This window comes from Gossypium hirsutum, chromosome A08 (assembly GCF_007990345.1).
Source record: "Gossypium hirsutum isolate 1008001.06 chromosome A08, Gossypium_hirsutum_v2.1, whole genome shotgun sequence".
Classification (NCBI taxonomy): Eukaryota; Viridiplantae; Streptophyta; class Magnoliopsida; order Malvales; family Malvaceae; genus Gossypium; species Gossypium hirsutum.
In genome coordinates this window covers 61,373,882-61,395,365 of record NC_053431.1, presented here as the reverse complement: position 1 = coordinate 61,395,365, position 21,484 = coordinate 61,373,882, and positions in this window count along the sequence as shown.

Genomic DNA, 21,484 nt, shown 5'->3' with positions numbered 1-21,484 from the left:
TAATGGCACGGGAAATCGGGGGTCCATTCCGGAGCAACTTCGATCAAATGGGGCTGAGACCTTTAAGGGCGTGGCTGGTGTGGCTCCTAACGTAGCTGAATACTAGTTATAGGCCATTGAAAGGATAACGGAGGACTTGGACTGTTCACCTAAATAAAAGCTGAAAGGGGTAGTGTCACTGCTTAGGGAAGAAGCTTACCAGCGGTGGCTGACAGTGAAAGAGGGCACTCAACCCAAGCAGGTCACTTGGGAGTTCTTTAAGCTGCGTTCCAAGGAAAGTATGTAGGTGCGAGCTATGTGGATGCTAAAAGGAAGGAGTTGCTGAAATTGACCCAGGGAAAAAAATCTATGGCAGAGTATGAGGCGAAATTTCTACGTCTTAGTAGGTATGCAAGAGTTATGGTGGCAACGAACTATGAGCGTTGTGTTAGGTTTAAGGATGGACTAAGAGATAGCTTCAGGGTATTGATAGCTCCACAAAGGGAGCGAGTTTTCTCAGAGTTGTTAGAGAAAGCAAAGATAGCGAATGAGGTGAAGCGCACTGAGCTCCTAAATCGAGAAAAGGAAAGGAGTAAGAACAAGAGGGAGGCTGAGACTCCTGGTGTTGGATAGAGTCCTAGGGCTAGGGCCAGAGTTAATGGGCCAGTTTGGGTAGGGCCCCCTACTGCTAATCCAGGGGTGCCACCTTGTGCTGATTGTGGGAGAAGCCATGGAGGCGAGTGTTGGAAGAGGACGAGAGCTTGTTTAGCTTGTTGATCTATAGAGCATAGGATCAGGAATTGCCCTAGAATGCCAGCTTAGGTGCCAGTTGCGGGCCGAGGAGGCGCTCAGCCACCAAGGGGTGGTTAACTACTGCCAAGGGGTCATGGGTAGGCCAGGGGCAGTAACGGTAATAGACGTGGACGTAGAGCACCGGGCGAAAATGCAGGCCATGCTGAGGCGAGACAGCCAGCTTTGGTTTATGCTGCTCGTCGCCGAGAAGATAAGGATGCCCTAGATATGATAACGGGTATGTTCTTTATATATGAGTTACCTTACACTGCATTGATTGATATTGGATCGACGCATTTATATGTTGCATGCAATATGACTGAACCTTTAGGTGATATGTTTGAAATTACTTCGAATGAGATGACTGTGATAAGTCTATTAGGTCAGTCAGTGGGAGTGAATAAGTTGTTTAGGGAGGTACCTTTAGTAGTTCAAGGGGTTACCTTTTTAGAAGACTTGATGGAGTTGTCGTTTAGTAAGTTTGATTTAATCTTGGGTATGGACTGGCTGGTGAAACACCGAGCCACCTTGGATTGCGCTGCAAAGTGAATGGTGTTAAGAACGGTGCAAAGTGAATTATCTATCGAACGTGATTTCAGCATTAAGGGCTGAGAAGTTGGTACGAAAGGGATGTGAAGCCTATCTGGCATACATTAGTGACACAGAGGTTAAGAGCCCTATTGTTGAGGAGTTCAGAACAGTTAGGAAATTCACTGATGTTTTCCCCAAGGAGTTGCCAGGGTTGTCGCCCAACCGAGAGGTAGAATTTGGAGTCAAATTGTTACTTGGTACGGCTCCGGTGTCCATCGCCCCTTATCGGATGGCACCAAAGAAGTTGGTGGAACTTAAGGCACAGATTCAGGAATTATTGGATCGAGGATTCATCTGACCGAGTGTCTTCATGGGGAGCACCAGTGTTATTTGTAAAGAAGAAGGATGGGACGTTGTGAATATGCATCGACTACCGAAAGTTAAACAAGTTAATTATTAAAAACAAGTACCCTTTGTCGAGAATCGATGATCATTTTGATCAGTTTAGGGGAGCTTCCATTTTCTAGAAGATTGACTTGCGTTCGGGGTATCACCAATTGATGGTTAAGGAGGCAGATGTTCATAAGACAGCTTTCAGAACTCGTTATGGGCACTACAAGTTATTGGTGATGCCATTTGGGCTGACGAACGGATCTGCCGCTTTTATTGATCTTATGAATCAGGTCTTACAACCCTGCTTGGACCGGTTCGTGGTAGTTTTTATAGATGACATTTTGGTGTACTCAAGGGATAAGGATGAGCATGATGTGCACTTAAGGATTGTGTTACAGACTTTGAGGGAGAGGCAGTTGTATGCCAAACTCAGTAAGTGTGAATTTTGGCTAAGGGAGGTTACTTTTCTAGGACATGTGGTGTCAATTGAGGGGATTAAGGTGGATCCCCGAAAAATAAAAGCAGTGTTAGACTGGAAAACACCCAAGTTGCTATTGAAAATCCTAAGTTTTCTGGGCTTGGTAAGGTATTATCAACAGTTTGTCGAAAGCTTTTCAGTAATTAATGCACCCATAACTAAGTTGTTGAGGAAGGGGGTACCGTTTGTTTGGACAAACAAGCAACATGAGAGTTTTGGAAAACTTAAGAAGGTTTTAACTAAGGTCCTTGTGTTGATTCAGGCAGAACCTGGGAAGAAGTTTATGGTTTATAGTGATGCATCGTATGTGGGCTTCGGATGTGTATTGATGCAAGAAATAAAGGTGGTTGCGTATGCGTCACGGCAACTTAAGACTCACGAGGTGAACTACCCAACCCATGACTTGGAACTACCTGCGGTGGTTTTCATGCTAAAAATATGGAGGCATTACTTATAGGGGATAAGTGTACAATTTATCCGGACCATAAGAGTTTGAAGTACCTCCTTACCCAAAAGGAGCTTAACCTTAGGCAGTGTAGGTGGGTGGATTTATTGAAGGATTATGATTGTACGATTGAATACGACCCTAGCAAAGCGAATGTGGTAGCCGATGCATTGAGTCGTAGGGTTAAGTCAGACTTGAGGGCTATGCTCGCCCGTTTAAGTTTGTTGGATGATGGTAGCTTGTTAGCTGAGCTTCAAGTAAAATTGATGTGGATAGAGCAAATAAGGAGTAAGTAATTGATGGATGAGACCTTAGGTGCTCGTCTTAGACAAGTAGAGAATGGGGAGACATCGAGCTTTGGGATAAACAGTGAATGAATGTTGTGTTTCCGTGGAAGAATGTGTATACCTAAGGACAATGATTTAATACAGTCTATTCTGTGGGAAGCACATAGCAGCCTCTATACTATGCATCCTGGCGGAAACAAGATGTATCGGAATTTGCATGAGCTTTACTGGTGACTTGGACTTAAGCGTGACGTTATGGATTTTGTAAGTAAATGCTTGGTTTGTCAAAAGGTGAAGGCGGAGCATCAGTTGCCTTTAGGATTGCTTTAGCCAGTAAATATTCCACTTTGGAAGTGGGAAAGGATCACTATGGACTTTGTTAGTGGGCTACCCTTAACGCCTAATAAGAAAGAATCGATATGGCTCATAGTGGATCGGTTAACCAAGTCTGCCCATTTTGTATCGGTTCATACCGACTACTTATTACAAAAGCTGGCTAGGTTGTTTGTGGCAGAGATCGTAAGATTGCATGGAGTGCCAGTGCCTATAATATCCGATTTTGGAAGAAGCTGCAAGAGGTGTTGGGTATTAGGTTGAACTTCAGTATGGCATTCCACCCTCAAACTGATGGACAATCGGAAAGGGTGATCCAAGTATTGGAAGATATGTTAAAGGGATGTGTGATTGAGTTCTGAGGTAGATGGGAAGACTATTTGCCGTTAGCCGAATTCGCGTACAATAATAGCTATCAAGCAAGTATTGGGATGGCTACGTATGAAGTACTGTATGAGCGAAGGTGTCAAACTCCAACATGTTGGACGAAATTGGGCGAACAAAGAGTTTTGGGCCCTGAGTTAGTAGTAGATACTGAGGATAAGGTGAAGTTGATTCGGGATCAATTGAAGGAGGCCTCGGACAGACAGAAATTGTATGCTGACCTTAAGCGTCGTAAGATAGAGTATGCAATAGGGGACTTAGTTTTCCTTAGGGTCTCTCCGTGGAAGAAAGAGTTAAGGTTTGGACGGAAGGGGAAGCTAAGCCCAACGTTCATTGGGCCATATCGAGTTGTAAGCGGGATTCGGCCAGTCGCTTATTAACTGGAGTTACCTCTTGAACTGAACCAGATCCACGACGTGTTTCATGTTTCCATGCTGAGACGGTATCGCTCAAATCCTTCACATGTCATAGCGGTTGAGGAAATCGAGGTCAGGCCAGATCTAACTTTCGAGGAAGATCCTACACAAATAATTGGTCGTAATGTTAAGGTACTAAGAAAGAAGTCTGTTCCATTAGTCAAAGTGCTTTGGCATAATCACAATGCTGAGGAGGCTACTTGAGAACCTGAGGAAGCGATGTGACGCCAATATCCTCAACTGTTTGAATCAGGTAAAATTTCGAGGAGGAAATTTCTTTTAGGGGGTAGAGTTGTAACGCCTCAAAAATCCCAAAATCTATAATTTTTTTATGCTTAGCATTTCCGGTTAAGTGTTAATTATGTGATGGTAGGTCTCGATCAAGGTTTGAGTTCGAACCAAGGGGTAAAAGAAATTATAGTTTAATTATTAAAAGAACCCTAATGGCAAGTAGGTGGGCTTTTGAATAAATGAAGGGGAAATTGGATAAAAAAGAGCCTGCTGGCCAAGGGGATAAGTGGGGACTTGCTAGTGTCAGAGGTCTGGGGTTCGAATGCTACTTTGCTCAAAGGAGGGATTTATTTTTGCTAAAAGATGGATAAAGGTGGTATTGGATTTGAACTCTGTAGGGAGTGATAAGAGGAGAAATTTGAGGAGAGGATCAAGGGAGAAAAGTGAGGAGATGAGGAGTGAGGAAGAGGTGGAGCCAAATTGGGAATTTTGGTCTTGGGAAATTCGGCTATAGAGGCTATATACAGGTGCCGAATGGGAGGCTGCTAGGCTAATGCTGAATTCTCCTTCACCTTGTTGCCAGAAACCCATTTTCCTAAAAGTCGAAAACCCTTATTTTTCTTTCTTTTCCTTGTGCCGATTTCCCATCCTTCCTCTTCTCAATTTTCTTTGATTCACTTTTGGTTTAGCCGACTTCTTCTTCCCTTTTTCCTTGGTGTCGAATAATCTTTTGTTTTCCATGCAACCCTCAAGGGCTGAACACCTCTTTGGCCGAATGCCTTTGGTGCCGCCACTACACTTTTCATTCAGTCAGTTCTAGTGTAAGTGTTTGCTCTCCCAATTAGTTTTTGCTAAGTATCGATTACTCTGTTCCTCACTTCTTCCAATCGGTTTTAGTAGGATTAGTATCAAATTCCAGTCCTTTGGACCCCTGCCGATTTCCTCATCAGGTAAGAGACTTTGGTAAGTGTTCTTGATCTTAGTTGGCCGAATGGTCATAGCTAAGGGATGGGGGACTTGTGTTGGATACAAGTCACTTGTTATTCTGGTTTTAATAATTAAGATTGGTGCAGATCTAGGAGTTGATTGTTGTTAGTGATTAAAGAAGGGACTGTTATAACTTGTCGCGCAAGGTAAGGTAAAGGGTGAGGCTTCAGTTTTGGTAAATATATGTATTAAGCATGCGATTAACTGAAGGGTGATATCGATTGTACGCTCAGGGCTAAAGATATCGCAGCACCCTTTATTACCAGCTGTGTACATATACTGCACACATAAGTAGATCGGCAAAAGCCGAAATACCGAAAAGCCAAAAATTTGGTACGGTAGTCTTGCGAGTGCGTGAACACTTGTAAGGGGGAAACCAATAGGTTGCCTAAGGCCCAGGGGCGATTCCATGTACTTGGGCTGTGAATTGGCCAACCGAGCCGAAATGGGCTAAATGGGCCTCACGGGCTGTTGTGCCCATAATAGGCAAAATTTGATAATTGATGCTATGTGATGGAAATTGTATGTGAGCATGACTGTAAATGTGATTTGGGCCTAATGGCCATATGAATGTGATTTGGGCCTAATGGGCCACATAAATGTGATTGGGCCTAATGGGCCATATGAATGAGATTGGGCCTAGTAGGCCATAAGCATGTATGTGGACTTGTTTGGGTTTGTAAGGGGTTTTGGGCCTTGTATATGAAAACTGCTTAAGCAAACATAAAGCTTAATTAATTAATTAAAGACCATGGACAAGTCGTAGGGTTAAGGTGTGGCAACGGGTATATGCATGTCTAGGATTGGATCTAGGGAGAGCTTGGTACTTAAACGGTCTTAATGACTCACCTCCTCTTCTCTGGAATCCTACCTAGTGCATAGTATTCGTTCATCTTAGCTCACGGGATTTGTTAACGGGCCAAGGTAAGTAAAGACCCATAATAAAGGAAAAATTACCGAAATATCCCTAAGGGGGAAAATGACCAAAATACCCCTAAGTGTTGAATGTAAGATTTATGGATGTTACATGTATAGCTGCTGCATACATACGATATTCTATTTAGGTTGGTTGGGAATTATAGAACAAAGGAAGTATATGAGGGTCACATGGTTGCTTGACAACCGTGGATCCACCGACGGCTTTTAAGCCTAATATGTGACTGGCAACTTGATGCAATGAAGGTAGTTCTACAACCGGGCTACCATTGATGTGTATCGGTTGGGTGGGTCAATATTTATATCCCCACATGATGTGTAACGGGGGACGAGCTGATGTATATCGGTTGGATTTTTGGGGTGGGTTGCACTGCATTGCAGTGCATGTTGTATGGTGAATGATGAATGCTTGTAACTCGTCGAGGGTTGTGCAAACTGAGTTTTTGAAAACTTAGCCCCTCTTTTATTTTTCTCAAGTGATGCTCAATAAAAGGTTCGATGTCTGGAGGGACTCTGGGTGGCCAGCTAGCAAGAAAACTTGGACTTGTTTTAAAAGCATATAGGTTATTGGTTTATTAAGTAATCTTTTATTTAGTCGGGATTGTAATAAGGCCTCCCCTTTTTTTATTGTTTGGATTTTTAATTTCGTGTGTTGTAATTATAAGAAGTGGAACATGGATTTTCTAAACCATAGTTTTTCTTTTAATACTACGTTTCCACAACTAAATTTTTAAAGGATAAGTTTTCTTTAATCAAATGTCTTAAACAAAGCTTCACAATAGAAAAAAGATTTTACTGAGTAGTTGAGATGTAACTTTTTAAGGAAGGGTTTTCAATGAAACAAGGTTTTCGCTAAAACACTTCAATGTGACACGCCAGATTCAGCCATAACATTCGGGCCGAGTTTGGGGTGTTACATTTTATTATCTTCATTCTTTTAAAAAGGTTGCTGTGGATTTCGTTGGAAGCCATCTAGGGTTTCCTACCCTTGAGCCGAACTAAAAGATTAGATCTTTAGTAGAAGATTACTTTGTAATCTAGTGAGTATTTCAGTTTTTTAGGTGGAATCCTAAAGAATAAGTTTGTTCATTTTGGTTGAATAATAAGTTTAAGTAAAACAAAATGGGGAGGGGGTTTTGTGCAGGGTTGTTAATGTTTGAAAAAAAATGATTAAATGTACGTGAATGAGTTCTGATGATGTTTTTATGTTTATTGGGTGATGATTGCAAGTTTTATGGTTGTATCTGTTGTACCAGCTGTTTTAGGTGAGGATCGAGTGAGTTTCTACACTAACCACTGTATATATATCATGTTCGTACTCAAATATATCTATATGAGATTGGTCAAACCATGAATAAAAAAATGATGGACAATATAAAAAAGGCACTTATACGACTATTAAGATGAAGTTATGTTAGAATTGATAATGTACTTAAGTGATTGAACTTGATGGTATGTATGTTGGATATGAGACCTGGTATTCTAAATTCATGAAAGAATCATTATTGAGTTCAGGAATAAGTTTGGTCGAATGTGAGTTCTCTTATATGGGTTCCTATAAATCATTTAGACAAGTTATATCTGATCTAAGTTTCTGAAATAATGAATTAGTGCATGAATAATTATTGAGGATAGTAAGAACATTTGATAAAGAATCTGATGAGTTTAAGTATGTGACGAGTTGTGCACGAGTGTTGTGACATTTAATCATGATTATGTATGTGTTCATTTGGAATGTGTACTATGACATGTCATATTGTTAATATGGTGGAAATATGTATTGAAGTATAGTTTGGCTAATGAAATAAGTTAGTTAGCCTAGTGTGAATTTTTACCCTGGTTCTTACATGTGAATTATGGGTATAGATGATGAAATAATGATAAAACTTGAGTATTGAAATTGAGTAAAACATAAGATAATTGTGCAAGAGTAAATTTATTATATGCAGAATTACATCAATGAAAAGTAGAATAATAAGTATGCAAGTAAGGTCTAATAAAAATGGGTATAAATTAGACTTGTAGTTTCATGAAAGGTTAGAAGGGCCTATGTACATGCGTATTTGTGATGATGAATTATATGAATGTTTGTATGAATGTTTCTTGAGTATAAAATAAGTTCATGTATGCACCAATTGCTGTTTTTGTATTAAAATATTCAAGTATTGTTGTAACAGTATGTTTGGAATGTATGATATTAGATGTGTGCTATGTTTATTCTTTGTTAGTAACCTAAGATGATTATGCTAGTTTGTTCCATGCATGAAGTGAATCTAGTTAGAAACTAACCTCCAGCTTTTGTTACGGGCTCAAAGATACATGTGACACAAATTTAACCTAGACTGGTAATTTATTATTGTTTTAAAGGTTTAGCATGGACTATTAACCTTACATGTATGGTACCTTCTAAAAAGGAATCATGAATGAAGATTACTTAAGGGGTTCTTTGCGTGTCCTAGGACAATTGTAAAAACCCATTTTTAGTCAAATCAAAACAATAGTTTTAGGGCCACAAATCCGTGGTCGAAAATAATTATATTATTATTTTAATGTCTACAGTATGATAGTATGATTGTGTGAAAATTCTGTTAATAAATTTTATCATTTGAATGCTTAATTTGATAAAAAAGGACTAAATCGTAAAAAAGTGTAAAAGCAGAGTTCTATTAGCTAAAGGAGTAACACCCGAAATTGGCCTGGAAGTATTGGGCCTTGACCATAGGAGCGGTTAGGGGATTGTTCATAAATATGTTTGTTAAGCAAGTAAGTGACACAAATTTCATGTTTGCTTTATTGGCTAAGTGATTTGGGAGTGTTTGAGAAGCCTGGGTTTAAGTCTTGGCCTTAGCCAAATTTTTTAAATTAGGTCTTAAATGAATCTGGACTCTAGTACATAGGCTTCATAAATGATTGCGCTTGTTTAAAGTCACAAAAAGCCTTGTAGTCTAGTGGCAAGGCAGCGTGTAAAGGAACCTTGCGGTCTGAGGTTCGAGCATTGGCATAGTGCAAATGAGGTATTTATTTTGCAACTTGGTTCGGCCAGTGGTTGTGTTGCAATAAATTTCTGAGGGATGAGTGGTGGAGTGATAGGTGGAGGACATCAAGGAGGAAATCGTGGAGAGAAATTAGGAGTTTGATGAGTGTAGGGATGTTGGTGCCATTTGGTATCTCTAATTTGGCATTGGGGAAAAAACTGAGCGTTGGCGGTATTTGTGAGTGTCTTAGAAGAGTGTTCTTTTCTCCTTTTTGCAAGTGGTAGCCGAATTCCTTTAGTCAATTTCGGCATTTGGTTGTTTCGGGTTTGTGCCTCTCGTGACACTGTTTTTCTTCTTTCTCTACTTTCTTGACTTTGCCAAACTCGTCTTCCTCCTCTTCCCCATTATTCTTTCAATTTTCTTTTATAGCCAACTTTCCTTCTTCTTCCCCCTTCATTTATTTTTCTCCATTCTTTTTCTATTCTGCTTCTAAACCGAAAGTTATTCTTCTTTGATATTTCTCATGCAGTTTGGGTAGTAGTTGGCCGAATATTATTCTTCTTTAGTGTTGGTAAAACATTACAGTCTGCAAGTGTTCTGACAAATCAGTGTTTCCGAGGAGTGAAAGTGCAGAAATTCTCTATCTATCGAAACCTTGTCACCCACTAATCGATTAAGGTATTTTCAGTACCCTGCCTTATAGGAATATGTCGGATGGCCATATTTTTCTGTAAGGTTGTTATTCATGAGTTTAAGCCTCAACTATAATCGAATCCACCTATTAAGATCTTTTGTTATCGCAGTTTCTCAGCAAAGAAAGGTGTGATTGATTTAAATTACGATCTAAAGGAACAAGTCGTAGTTCGTACAATCGAGGTTTGTAGTATTGTCTATTTTGGTTAAGTGTTTTAAACACTGATAAATGATGGATTGACAATATGTTGGGACAGTTGTAGGTTGGGCGCTTAAGGAGTTTGAAATGGTTGCGTAAAAAGGTGTGCAATAGTACACCAATCTGTTACTAACAAAAGCCAAAAAGGTGTGTATTCTCACCCCTCTTTACTGTGAATCAACAAAAGCTGAAAAGTCGAAACTTCGACATTTGAGGCATCATGAGCGTGCGATCGCTCTTGTGGTCAGTCGAGCCCACAATGCATGGGCAATAGACTGTAGAGGCCACCACGAATGTTCTCGTGGGCTTAGGCTATTATAGGCCACGTTGGGCAGAAATGGGTCGTGTGGGCCAAATGGGGTCGTGGGCCCCACGTAGATTAAATCCACAGTAAGTGATAAATATTGGACTAGGCTATGTAGGTCACATAGCCGTAACTAAATTTGGGCTAAATAGGCCACACGAGCATGTGGGCCCATTTGGGCCGAGTAATAGGCCTTGTGCTATTTGCGCCGTTATGATCATTTAGGTTATCTGTGTCGCTCGAAGCGACTGTAGACCTTTGGAGAGGTCATTATCTAAGCTGAAACTCTAAAATAGGTAAAATGACCGTAATGCCCCTGTAGACCGTAATACCCCTATAGGGTAAAATGACTATGATACCCCTGTAGGGTAAAATGACCGTAACCCCCCTGTAGGGTAAAATGATCGTAATGCCCTGGTAGGATAAAATAACCGTAATGCCCTGTAGGGGAAAATGACCGTAATACCTCTGTATGGGAAAATGATGATTATGCCCTTATGTTTCGTATGACTGATGCGCTTATGATTTACATATATGATAGTACTGAGTATGACTTTGCATACACATAATATTTATGACATGACATACTGCATGGGGTTGGGGATTGATTTGGAGGAAGTTCTATACTAGTGGTTTTGCCACGTATTTTGATTCTAGTGGCTCCGCCACGTTTCCTGTTATTAGCAGCTTCCCTACAATATTGGTGTACTGGCTGGGTGGGTCGATCTATATCCCCACATGGAGTGTTGGTTGGTACGGGTGGTGTGCTGGCTGAATTTGGGTGGGATGCATAATTGCATTACACTGTAGTGATACTATATTGGGCTTAGGCCCACACTGTTATTGTATAGAGCTAAGGCCTAGACTGTACTGATACTGTATAGGGCTAAAGCCCAGACTATTTTGCATATTCTGATTTTTGTTGTCTGTTAGGGGATTACAGACAGAGTTTTCGTAAACTCACTCTTTCTTTTAACCGTACAGGTAATCCTCAGCCTTAAACAGTTTAGAGCCACAAGGGATTCGTAGGTGGCCACACGATTGCTAATGTTCTACTTTTAACTTTATTTATTTAAATTTCATATTAGGTTTTTGGCTATGTAATAAGGCCATTTGTGGTTTTAACTTTTATTTGGGCTTTGATTTCATACCTTAAACTGCTAGATTAGGAAAATGTGAGTTTTCAAAATAATAACTATTTTCAAGGAAAACACGCATTTTAAACTTCCAAGTTTTTAAAAGCTTCCGCAATTTTATTCAATTTAAGGAATCAACAGTGTTAAATATGGCAATCGTTTTGATAAAATGATTTCAGTTAGTAACAATTTAATTTGCCAAATTTTTGCAAGCAATAAAAACTAAAATGGTTTTACCTTAAATTCAGATTCTTAACTACAAGTCCTATTTTTAAAAAGCACTTCGATGTGACACGCCAGATTCGACGATAACATCTAGGCTGGGTAGCTCTGTAGTTAGAGTAGACTGAGACTATAGAAGACTGAAAACTATAGTAAGACCATGTTCTGCGGAAGCAAATCCTAATTACTATCATTCATAGCACATTTTTTAACAATTACTGAATTACAAACTGATACATAAGACTCTTAAAGTAGATAATACGCTATATGTTATGAGTACAAGAAGTACTTGTGGAAGGGGGTACACGTGGCCGCTGTAGAGGCCGAATAAGTGTTAGGGTTGGGTCTTCAGGATTGGGTCACATGCCTGCTAAGGAGGCTCTAGTTTCATTGGAACATGAGATGGTTCAGGAGATAGAAGTCAGGGTAAGTTCGCCAACTTCGGGTAGTGATAACCTGGAGCTTGGTACTGAGGCACTAACCCAGTTAGTAAGGGAAGTGCTGGAGGAAGTTAAAGAGACTAGTGAAACACTTCGGGCTAGGTGTGTGTACTGTAAGAAGAAGAGAGTTCATAGTTCTATGGGGCTGGAGCCTTGTTCTATGAAGCATGTTAAAATGCGTCTGAACTTTTCGACTTGCGAGCATTGCAGAAGGCATCATCCGGGCGCACGCTGGAGGAAGTCAGGAGCATGTCTCAGATGCGGGTCTAAGGAGCATCGGGCTTGGGATTGCCAAGTCACTTTTAAGTCAGGTATGTTTTGTTTGAGTGTGATGATTTAGACATAGAGATTGTATGCATGTGATGTCTATCTGCTCCAGTGGGTAGGTGTTTTGGGTGTGTGTAAGAGGTTCCAAGTTCAAAGCAAAGTGTTAACGTTATTGGGATCAGAGTGCGCATCGAGAGCGTAGTGGTGTAGTTGTTACGCGACTACCTTGCTAGATGGAAATTTTGAGGATGAAATTTTTTTAAGGAGGGGTGAATTGTAATGACCCAAAATTGGGCCTAGAAGTATTGGCCTTCACCATTGGAGCGGTTAGGGGACTACTCATAAATATTTTAGTTAAGCAAGAAAGTGACACAACTTCATGTTTGCTTTATTGGCTAAGTGATTTGGGTGTGTTTGAGAAGCTGGGGTTCAAGTCTTGGCCATAGAAGAATTTTTTAAATTAGCTCTTAAAGGAATCTAGACTCTAGTACCTGTTGTATAAATAATTGTGCTTGTTTTAAGTCACAAAAAGCCTTCTGGTCTAGTGGCAAGGTGGCGTGTGAAGGAACCTTGAGGTCTGAGGTTCGAGCGTTGGCATAGCGCAAATGAGGTATTTTTTTTGCAGCTTGGTTCGACCAGTGGTTGTGTTGCAATAAAATTCTGATGGATGAGTGGTGGAGTGATAGGTGGAGTATATCAAGGAGGAAATTGCGGAGAGGATTGGAAAGAGATTTGTGGAGAGAAATTAGGAGTTTGATGAGTGTGGGGATGTTGGTGCCATTTGGTATCTCTAATTCGGTATTGGGAAGAAACTGAGCATTTTTTGTATTTGTGAGTGTCTTGGAAGAGGGAGAGGGTTCTTTTCTCCTTTTTGCAAGTGGTAGCCGAATTCCTTTAGTCAATTTTGGTATTTGGTTGTTTCGAGTTTGTGCCTCTCGCAACACTGTTCTTCTTCTTTCTCTACTCTCTTGACATTGCCGAACTTATCTTCCTCCTCTTCCCCATTATTCATTCAATTTTCTTTCATAGCCAACTTTCCTTCTTCTTCCCCTTTTTCTTCTGTTCTACTTCTAAACCAAAAGTTATTCTTCTTTGATCTTTCACAAGCAGTTTGGTTAGTGGTTGATCGAATATTATTCTTCTCTAGTATTGGTAAATTGTTTCGGTCTGCAAGTGTTCTGATGAATCAGTGTTTTCGAGGAGTGAAAGTATAGAAATTCTCTAGCTACCGAGACCCTGTCACCCACTAATCGATTAAGGTAATTTCTGTACCCTACTTATGGGCATTGGTCGGATGGCCCCATTTTTCTGTAAGGTTATTATTAATGAGTTTAAGCCTCAACTATAATCGATTCCACCTATTAAGATCTTTTGTTCTCGCAATTTCTTAACAAAGAAAGGTGTGATCGATTTAAATTACGATCTAAAGGAAGAAGTCGTAGTTCGTACAATCGAGGTTTGTAGTATTGTCTATTTGGGGTAAGTATTTTAAACACTGATAAATAACGGACTGACTGTATGTTGGGACGGTTGTAGGTTGGGCGCTTAAGGAGTTTGAAGTGGTTGCGTAAAAAGGTGTGCAATCGTACTCCAATCTGTTACTAACAATAGCCAAAAAGGTGTTTATTCTCACCCCTCTTTACTGTGAATCGGCAAAAGTCAGAAGGCCGAAACTTCAGCATTTCAGGCCTCACGAGAGTACGATCGCTCGTGTAGTGAGCCGAGCCTACAAAGCATGGGTGATAGACTGTAGAGGCCACTACGAGTGTTCTCATGAGCTTAGGATGTTATGGGCCACGTTGAGCCAAAATGGGTCGTGTGGGCCAAATGGGCTTGTGGGCCCCACGTAGATAAATCCACGGTAAGTGATAAATATTGGACTGGGCTATGTAGGTCACATAGCCGTAACTGATTTCGGGCTAAATGGGCCACATGAACGTGAGGGCCCATTTGGGACGAATAATGGGCCTTGGGCCCATTTGTACCATTATGATCATTTGGGTTCTTTGTGTCACTCGAAGCGACTGTATACCTTCAGAGAGGTCGTTATCTGAGCTGAAACCCTAAAATAGGTAAAATGACTGTAATGCCCTGAATCGACAATTTCGAGTACGAGGTAAGTTCGTATGTAAAACATGATGTTATAAGTATGTTTGATGTTTTGTTTATACATAGATGGTATATACATTTAGTTTGGATAAATACGGTGATAAATCAGTGGTATTTGGCGGATTCAAACTAGCTTCGGCTGTATGAGGCACTAAGTGTGTGATACCGAGATAGCTTTGGTTAATTGAGAAAGCACTAAGTGTGCGGATGTTTAAAGCATTGGTAATCTTTGAAAAGTCTTAAAATATTCGAATAAGAGGTGAGAATTGAAATGAATGAATACGGGAATAATCAGGTAAGTTTAATACCTATGTGGTAGATGGTATTATGCATATAAAGTTTATTGAATTGGTGTAAACATGACGATGATGTTGGCATGAAATTGATAGATGAGTTAAGAATTTATAAGTACTTATGCGTTGATGTTTCAAATTTTATATACTGCTGATGATTATGGTATGAACTTACTAAGCTTTTGAAAGCTTACTTTGTGTATGTGTTTGCATTGTTTTACAGATATCGAAGCTACTGTGAGCTTAGGGATTGTCAAGGATCATCACCACACTATCAAACCTAATTTTGGTACTTTGGAAATGTATATATTAAAATATGGCATGTATAGGCTAGAAGTTATGGAATTATGTTTTGTGATGTATATATTTAGCCATGTGATATGGCTTGGTATGGTTGTGGATATGTCATGGTTTTGGTATAAGATATGTGATGCAATATGATATATTTGATATGTTTTATTTGGACAAAAGAAATGGTAAATGTTGGTAAGTTTTGGAAATTTTTAGCATGAAATTGAATGATTTATAGAAAGAAATGTTTTGACAAGATTTTGACTTATGTTTAGATATCGATTGGTAAGGCTTATGAGTATGTATTTGATTGGAATTGATATGTAATGAGTGGCTTATGTTTGGAATTTGGCTGAATTGGTTGTGCATATATGCTTATTTCTTTGCTTGTAGGTTGACCAAAATTAGGGTGGCAAATTGGCTATTCAAATGGCCTATTTTTTTCCACACGAGCAGAGACACGGGCGTGTGTCACAGTAGTGTGCGACACACAGTCACATTTCACGGCCGTGTGTCCCCTAAGGTACCTTACAAATTAAAGGCAATATACCCTCCAGTTTTGACACAGCCTAGACACATGGGTGTGTCTATTGGTCGTGTGTGGCACACGAGTTGGCACACGGGCGTGTGGTCAGCCATGTGGCCAAATCAGTAGCCTCTCTAATTTTCACACCGCCTGGCACACGGGCGTATCTTTTGGCTGTGTGGACAAGCCAGTACGTATGCCCTGTTTAACCACAGCTTAGACACATGGGCATGTCCAATGCCCTGTGAGGCACATGACCCGTTCACACGGACGCGTAACCTTTTAAAAGTTGAAAATTTTTATAAGTTTTCAAAAGCTCACATGTTATCAATTTAGTCCTAAATGCATGGATTAGACTTTGTATGCTCGGCTTAAGTTCGTAATGAACATAAATGAATGGTATTTTATTGAATTTAGATGGTATTTGATATTTGGTTGTTTTCATCTAAGTTACGAGTCCGATAATGCCTCTTAACCTATTCCGGCGATGAATACTGGTTAGGGATGTTACATTTGCTGACTTATAAATACATTCACCTACACAAGTCCATTCATCTCTTAATGTATCCTTATGTTAATTCAAATGATTAAATAGATTTTGATAAGAAAAAGTGTTATTGCATATACATACTCATTAAATTGAACTAATCTCTTGCATATCCCTATGTCAATTAAAACAGTTAATTAAATCTAATAAGAACATAAAAGACTATGTGAGGTAACAAGGTATCCTTACCTTGAAACAATTTCTAACAATAATCTTGCAAGTTATGCAAGGTAAATGTATCGCCAGATACAATGCTAATTTAACCTTTAGTTACCTTAAAAGAATAATCATGCACTGATTAAGTATTGTGTCCATTAATTACAATTTCAATCTATTTAAGTAATTAATTCATTAGCTTCCTCACAATTGTAATGCAAGTGTAACGCCCCAAAAATCTAAGTAATTAATTTTGTACATTGTGTTGCACAAATGCTTGTCTGCGTCAGTGGTTGAGTGTCCTGATGAGTGTGGGTGAAGTCCTGGGTCCAAGGCTTGGCTTGTGCAAAATTTTGTTTTTTTGCTTGAAATAAACCCTGTCTCTAGACAGTAGGGTTCTTAAATAAATATGGTTAAGTTGTGTCATAACAAGCTTGTTGGTTCAAGGGATAGTGGCGTGTTATTCTACTAGGAGACTTGAGTTCGAATCCTGTTGCACGTGAAGGGTGTTTATTTTGCTACTGTGTCATGTAGAAGGTTATTTATCAATAGGATTCTAATGCTCATAGGCGGTTTAGAGTATTTTGGGGAGTGGGAAGTGTATAGCCAAACCCTGGGAGTGTTGTAGGGAGAAAAGGTAGAAGTTTCAGGGGATATGGATAGTGTTTAGTTAGAGAAATTTGAGGAGTGAAGTGAGGAGAGTGTTGGTGCCGTTTGGGGACTCTAGAGGCTCAAGAGAAATCAGCTGGAGTGTAGTGGGTTCTTTCTCCATTTCATCTATTAGCAAGTTTGTTTTGCTTTCCTTTTTTTACAATTTTGCATTTTGGTTCCGCTGACTCTTGTTTGGGTTTTTTGGGTACCTTGTTTTTGCGTTTGTTGTGCAACTTTATTTTTCCCTTCCAATCAATTTGGGTTAGCCGACTACCTTTGCTACTCTTTCTTCTTAACTCTCTTGCAATTGCATTTTTTGGTTAGGTTGATTCCTGTTTATTCTCCCCTCTCTTGAGCTTTGACCGATTTCTTCATCTTTTCCTCTTGTCGCTTCGGTTCGGGATTCTATCTTCTTCTTTTCATAATTAGTTATACCTTAGTCTGAATACTTCTTCTCCCCTTTTCTGTTCTACTCTGTTCTCTTTGGATCCCTTCCCTTTTCACTGGTGTAGTGGCTGACTATTCTCCGGTAAGTCCATGTGTGCCTCTACTTTTCGGCTTTTCTTATCTTTTCTCTAAATGCCAATTCTTACCTTATTCTCTTGGTTACGATGTTTTTCAGGTTTAAGTAATTTTCGAGGAGTGAAGGAGTTCTCAAATATTGCAGAATCGATTGAAACCTTTTCTCGTATTCTTGACCGGACGTAATTTACACATTGTGATTGATCCAAACTAAGGTATTTTGGCTTGGGTTTAGTATTGGCCGAATATTCTTTCCCCTACTTTGGGGTTACATTTTCTTTAGGTTGATATACATTGATTCTATCCATATGAATTGGGAAAACATGAATAATAGTTTGGTTGTCTTGCAAATAATCATCAGGGAGTCTATTATCAACTTTAGTCAACGATCTAAATGGGCTAAGACCACGCTTAATTAAGAGAGATGATAGTAAGTAGTCTTTTGAACAAGTTTCGGTTAGGGTTTCTTTCAACTCGTGTGCTAGGTATTTAACCGAAGCTTCTGTTGTAATAGGTTGGAGTGCTCATAGGCTAATTCACTCATTTTGACAACCAGGTGTGTAATCACATCGCTATTAGCATAGATCGGCAAAAGAAGGAAACGTATTACTGTTGACGCTACACGAGTGTATGCTTGCTCGTGTGGTGAACCGGATGCACAAACGTGGGTGTTCGATCATAGAGGCCACCATGAGCGATTTTATGGGCTTAGGCCGTTGTGGGCCATGTTGGGCCGAAATGGGCCAAGTGGGCCCTACAAGCTCGTGGGCCCGCACGAGAGAATCACACTAATGTATGGGAATTATTGGGTTAGGCTGTGTAGTTCGCACAGCCAAGGCCAATTTTGGGCATATTGGGCCACACAGGCGTGTAGGCCTACATCGGCCGTGTTATGGGCTTTGGACCCATTTTCACTGATTGTCTGTTATGGTTGCACGGGTCACCCAAGATGACTGTGGACCTACTGTTGGGCCGGTAAGTGTACCTGGACCCTTATTTTTGGTAAATGGTTGATATACCCCTATGTGATGTATAACTGTTTGAGCATGCCTTTTATACTGTTTATACATTTATATTATGTTGCATTGCATGGGGTGGGATATATGATTTGGAGGAAGTGTATTGAAAGGCTATAAGCCTATTACTGGCAGCTCTACTACGAATACTGTTATAGTGATGCAACCGGTGATATTTGGAGTGTAGGGTTGGATGGGTCGATTTTATCCCCACATGGTGTGTAGGGTTGGTATGGAGATGGTGTGTAGAGGCTGATTGGGTAGGATTTTCTGATTGCATACTTTATTGATACTGTAATGGACTTAGGCGCCACTGATACTATTACTGAAATGGGCTTAGGCCCAAACTGCTACTATTATTGAAATGGGCTAAGGCCCTAACTGAAACTGCAATGGCTTAGGCCCAAAATGTGTTTACTCTGATTGATTGCTATTATGGGATTACAAATTGAGTTTCGTAAACTCACTCATCAGTTCATTGTGCAGGTAATCCCCAAAATTAGGTGGATCATTGTGACGGAGGACTCAGCGGTGGCCACTCGCTTTACTTATCTTTTATTAACTTACGTTTTGGATTTATTTTGGGTCTTCTTTATGTAATAAGGCCTCTTGGGTATTTATTTTTAATTTGGTATTTTATTTTTATTTTTCGTTGAATATATATATCTGCTAGCAGTGGGATAGTCGCATGATTTCAAAAGTCAAACGTTTCAAAAACACCACAAAATCACAACTAGATTTAAAAGCTTCTGCGACTGAAAACCATTTTACAAAACTAATAACGTTTTAATATAAGAAAACTTTAAACATACAATCACTGAATAAACACAACTTTTGATCGACTTTTCAAATTATACAAAGAGGCTAGCTAAAGTTTCGTTTTATGTTTTTAGAAAAACACTTCAATGTGATATCGCCAAATCCGGTCGTGACGTCTGGGTCGGGTTTGAGGTGTTACAGCAAGAATAACTTAGGCATGATTTTACTTAATCAAGCATTTTACCGAGGCCTATAACAGCATAAACATAATTTTAATAATTTAAGCAGATGAAATGCAATCAAACCAAAAAGAATTAAATTCAAGCCAAGCTGATTAAATTAACCATTCCAACAACATAAATATTCATAGACATGTTCATCATAATAACAACAAAAATTAAAGAGATAGGGAATAAAAATCAAATCTGGTGTTTTTCTGTGGCTTGACTAGGTTGCTCCGTTCTTTCTTCTTTGTTGACCGATCAAGGCTTTTATGAACACTCAATTGCAGCTCCAAAAATGGCTGAAGAAGAACCCTTTCTAAAGGGGAGAAATCGGCACAAGAAAGGAAAAATGAGAGGAGAAAGTGAGAGAAGAGAGAAAAGGGAAGAGATGTGAATGAATGAGGGATGCCTTGAATGATCAGCCAAGGGGGTTTTTATAGCTGAATGTGGTAGCTAAAATTTGCTAAAAATAGCAGCCAAAGAGTCACCCCTTGGTCGGCCATCTATGTGGCAAAATTGATGGCTTCAACTTTGCTAAATTTGGCTTGGGGCAAATCTTCAAAGCCATCAATTGTGGAGGGGCTGATTTACAATTTGAACAAGTCTTCGAGGGCTTCTTTGCAGCTTAAATAATCGACTAATGAGCTAAATTGGGTCACCACATGGACGGTTTTGTGCTGTCCTCTCCTTGGCCAATTCGGTTCACTCAGTTCAGTTCAATCAGACCATTTTTTCATAATTAATTAATAATAATCTATTAACCCAAATTAACTTGGATATAAATTATAATTAATTATATCATGATTTAATACATATAATTTTGGACCGTCTTAGGCTGGAAATTAATTTGCCTCGATACATTGAATTGCTTCTCGGTTTTGTGCTTCTGGCAATATCTGCCGAGCCATTTTTCGCCCTTTGTGCTGTCAAAAATATCCAAAATTTATCTAAAATAATTATAAAATTAACTAAATTTCAACATGTTCATATTTTAAGTGCACTTTAATTATTTTATAAAAAATAATTATTTTTCAACAAGAATTTAACTGAATTCGCATGAATTAAAGTTAAAAAGGGTATGAAAAAGTGTGTAAATTTTGTGTTTCGACACCCCAAACTTGATTCATTGCTCGTCCTAAGTAATGCACAAATTTTGAAAAGAATTTCTCAAAAACACCTTTGAAAAATTCCTTCAGAACAACATTTTTCTAAAAATTATGAATTTAATATACTTATGCTCAAAGACAAGAAATTTGATAGTTATGCTACTTAAGTATACATATCGTTCAAATTAATCTCAACAACGATTATGATAGCAAAGATTAGACTAAATGCTTTCTAATAAAGTCATGTTAAACCTTGCCAATGTAATTTTATTCCCTTTATTCAAGAATAAGCTGCAACCATTATGTTTAACTTAGATCTTCATATGTTGTATGTAGCAATTTCTCTCCACTAATGTAGGTAGCATTGGAACATTTGAATCAATATGTCTTTAACAAGGTTGTAACGTGGCTGGGCTTAAGGGTAGGTAAAAGATAGATAAATTTAGGCTTTTAAACCCTAGATGCTTGTATCGGACCTTCGAAATAATTACCTTCAATACATCCACTTTCTTTTCTTTCACATGCTCTTTTGTACATCTTATTTTAAGAACTCGGGCTCTCTCTTTTTTTAAAAAAAATTCAAGCATTTTGCTGAATATAGTACAATTTTAGAGCATTCGATACTTCTTTTCAACTCCCCCAAACTTATTTTTAAAGAATGCTTCGAATAGTACTAAGTCTAGTGTTTGGGACAATTTTAAGATAGTTAAGAGAGAGGTGATGGCTAAATTTACAAGGGTTCAAATAAAATTAGGCCATATAGTCTCAAAATTGGGTTTCAAAGGATAAAAATTTTCATCATGGTTGGCTTGAAAGGTTCAAAAGGTCCAAACAAAAGTTGCCTAAATCATTTTAA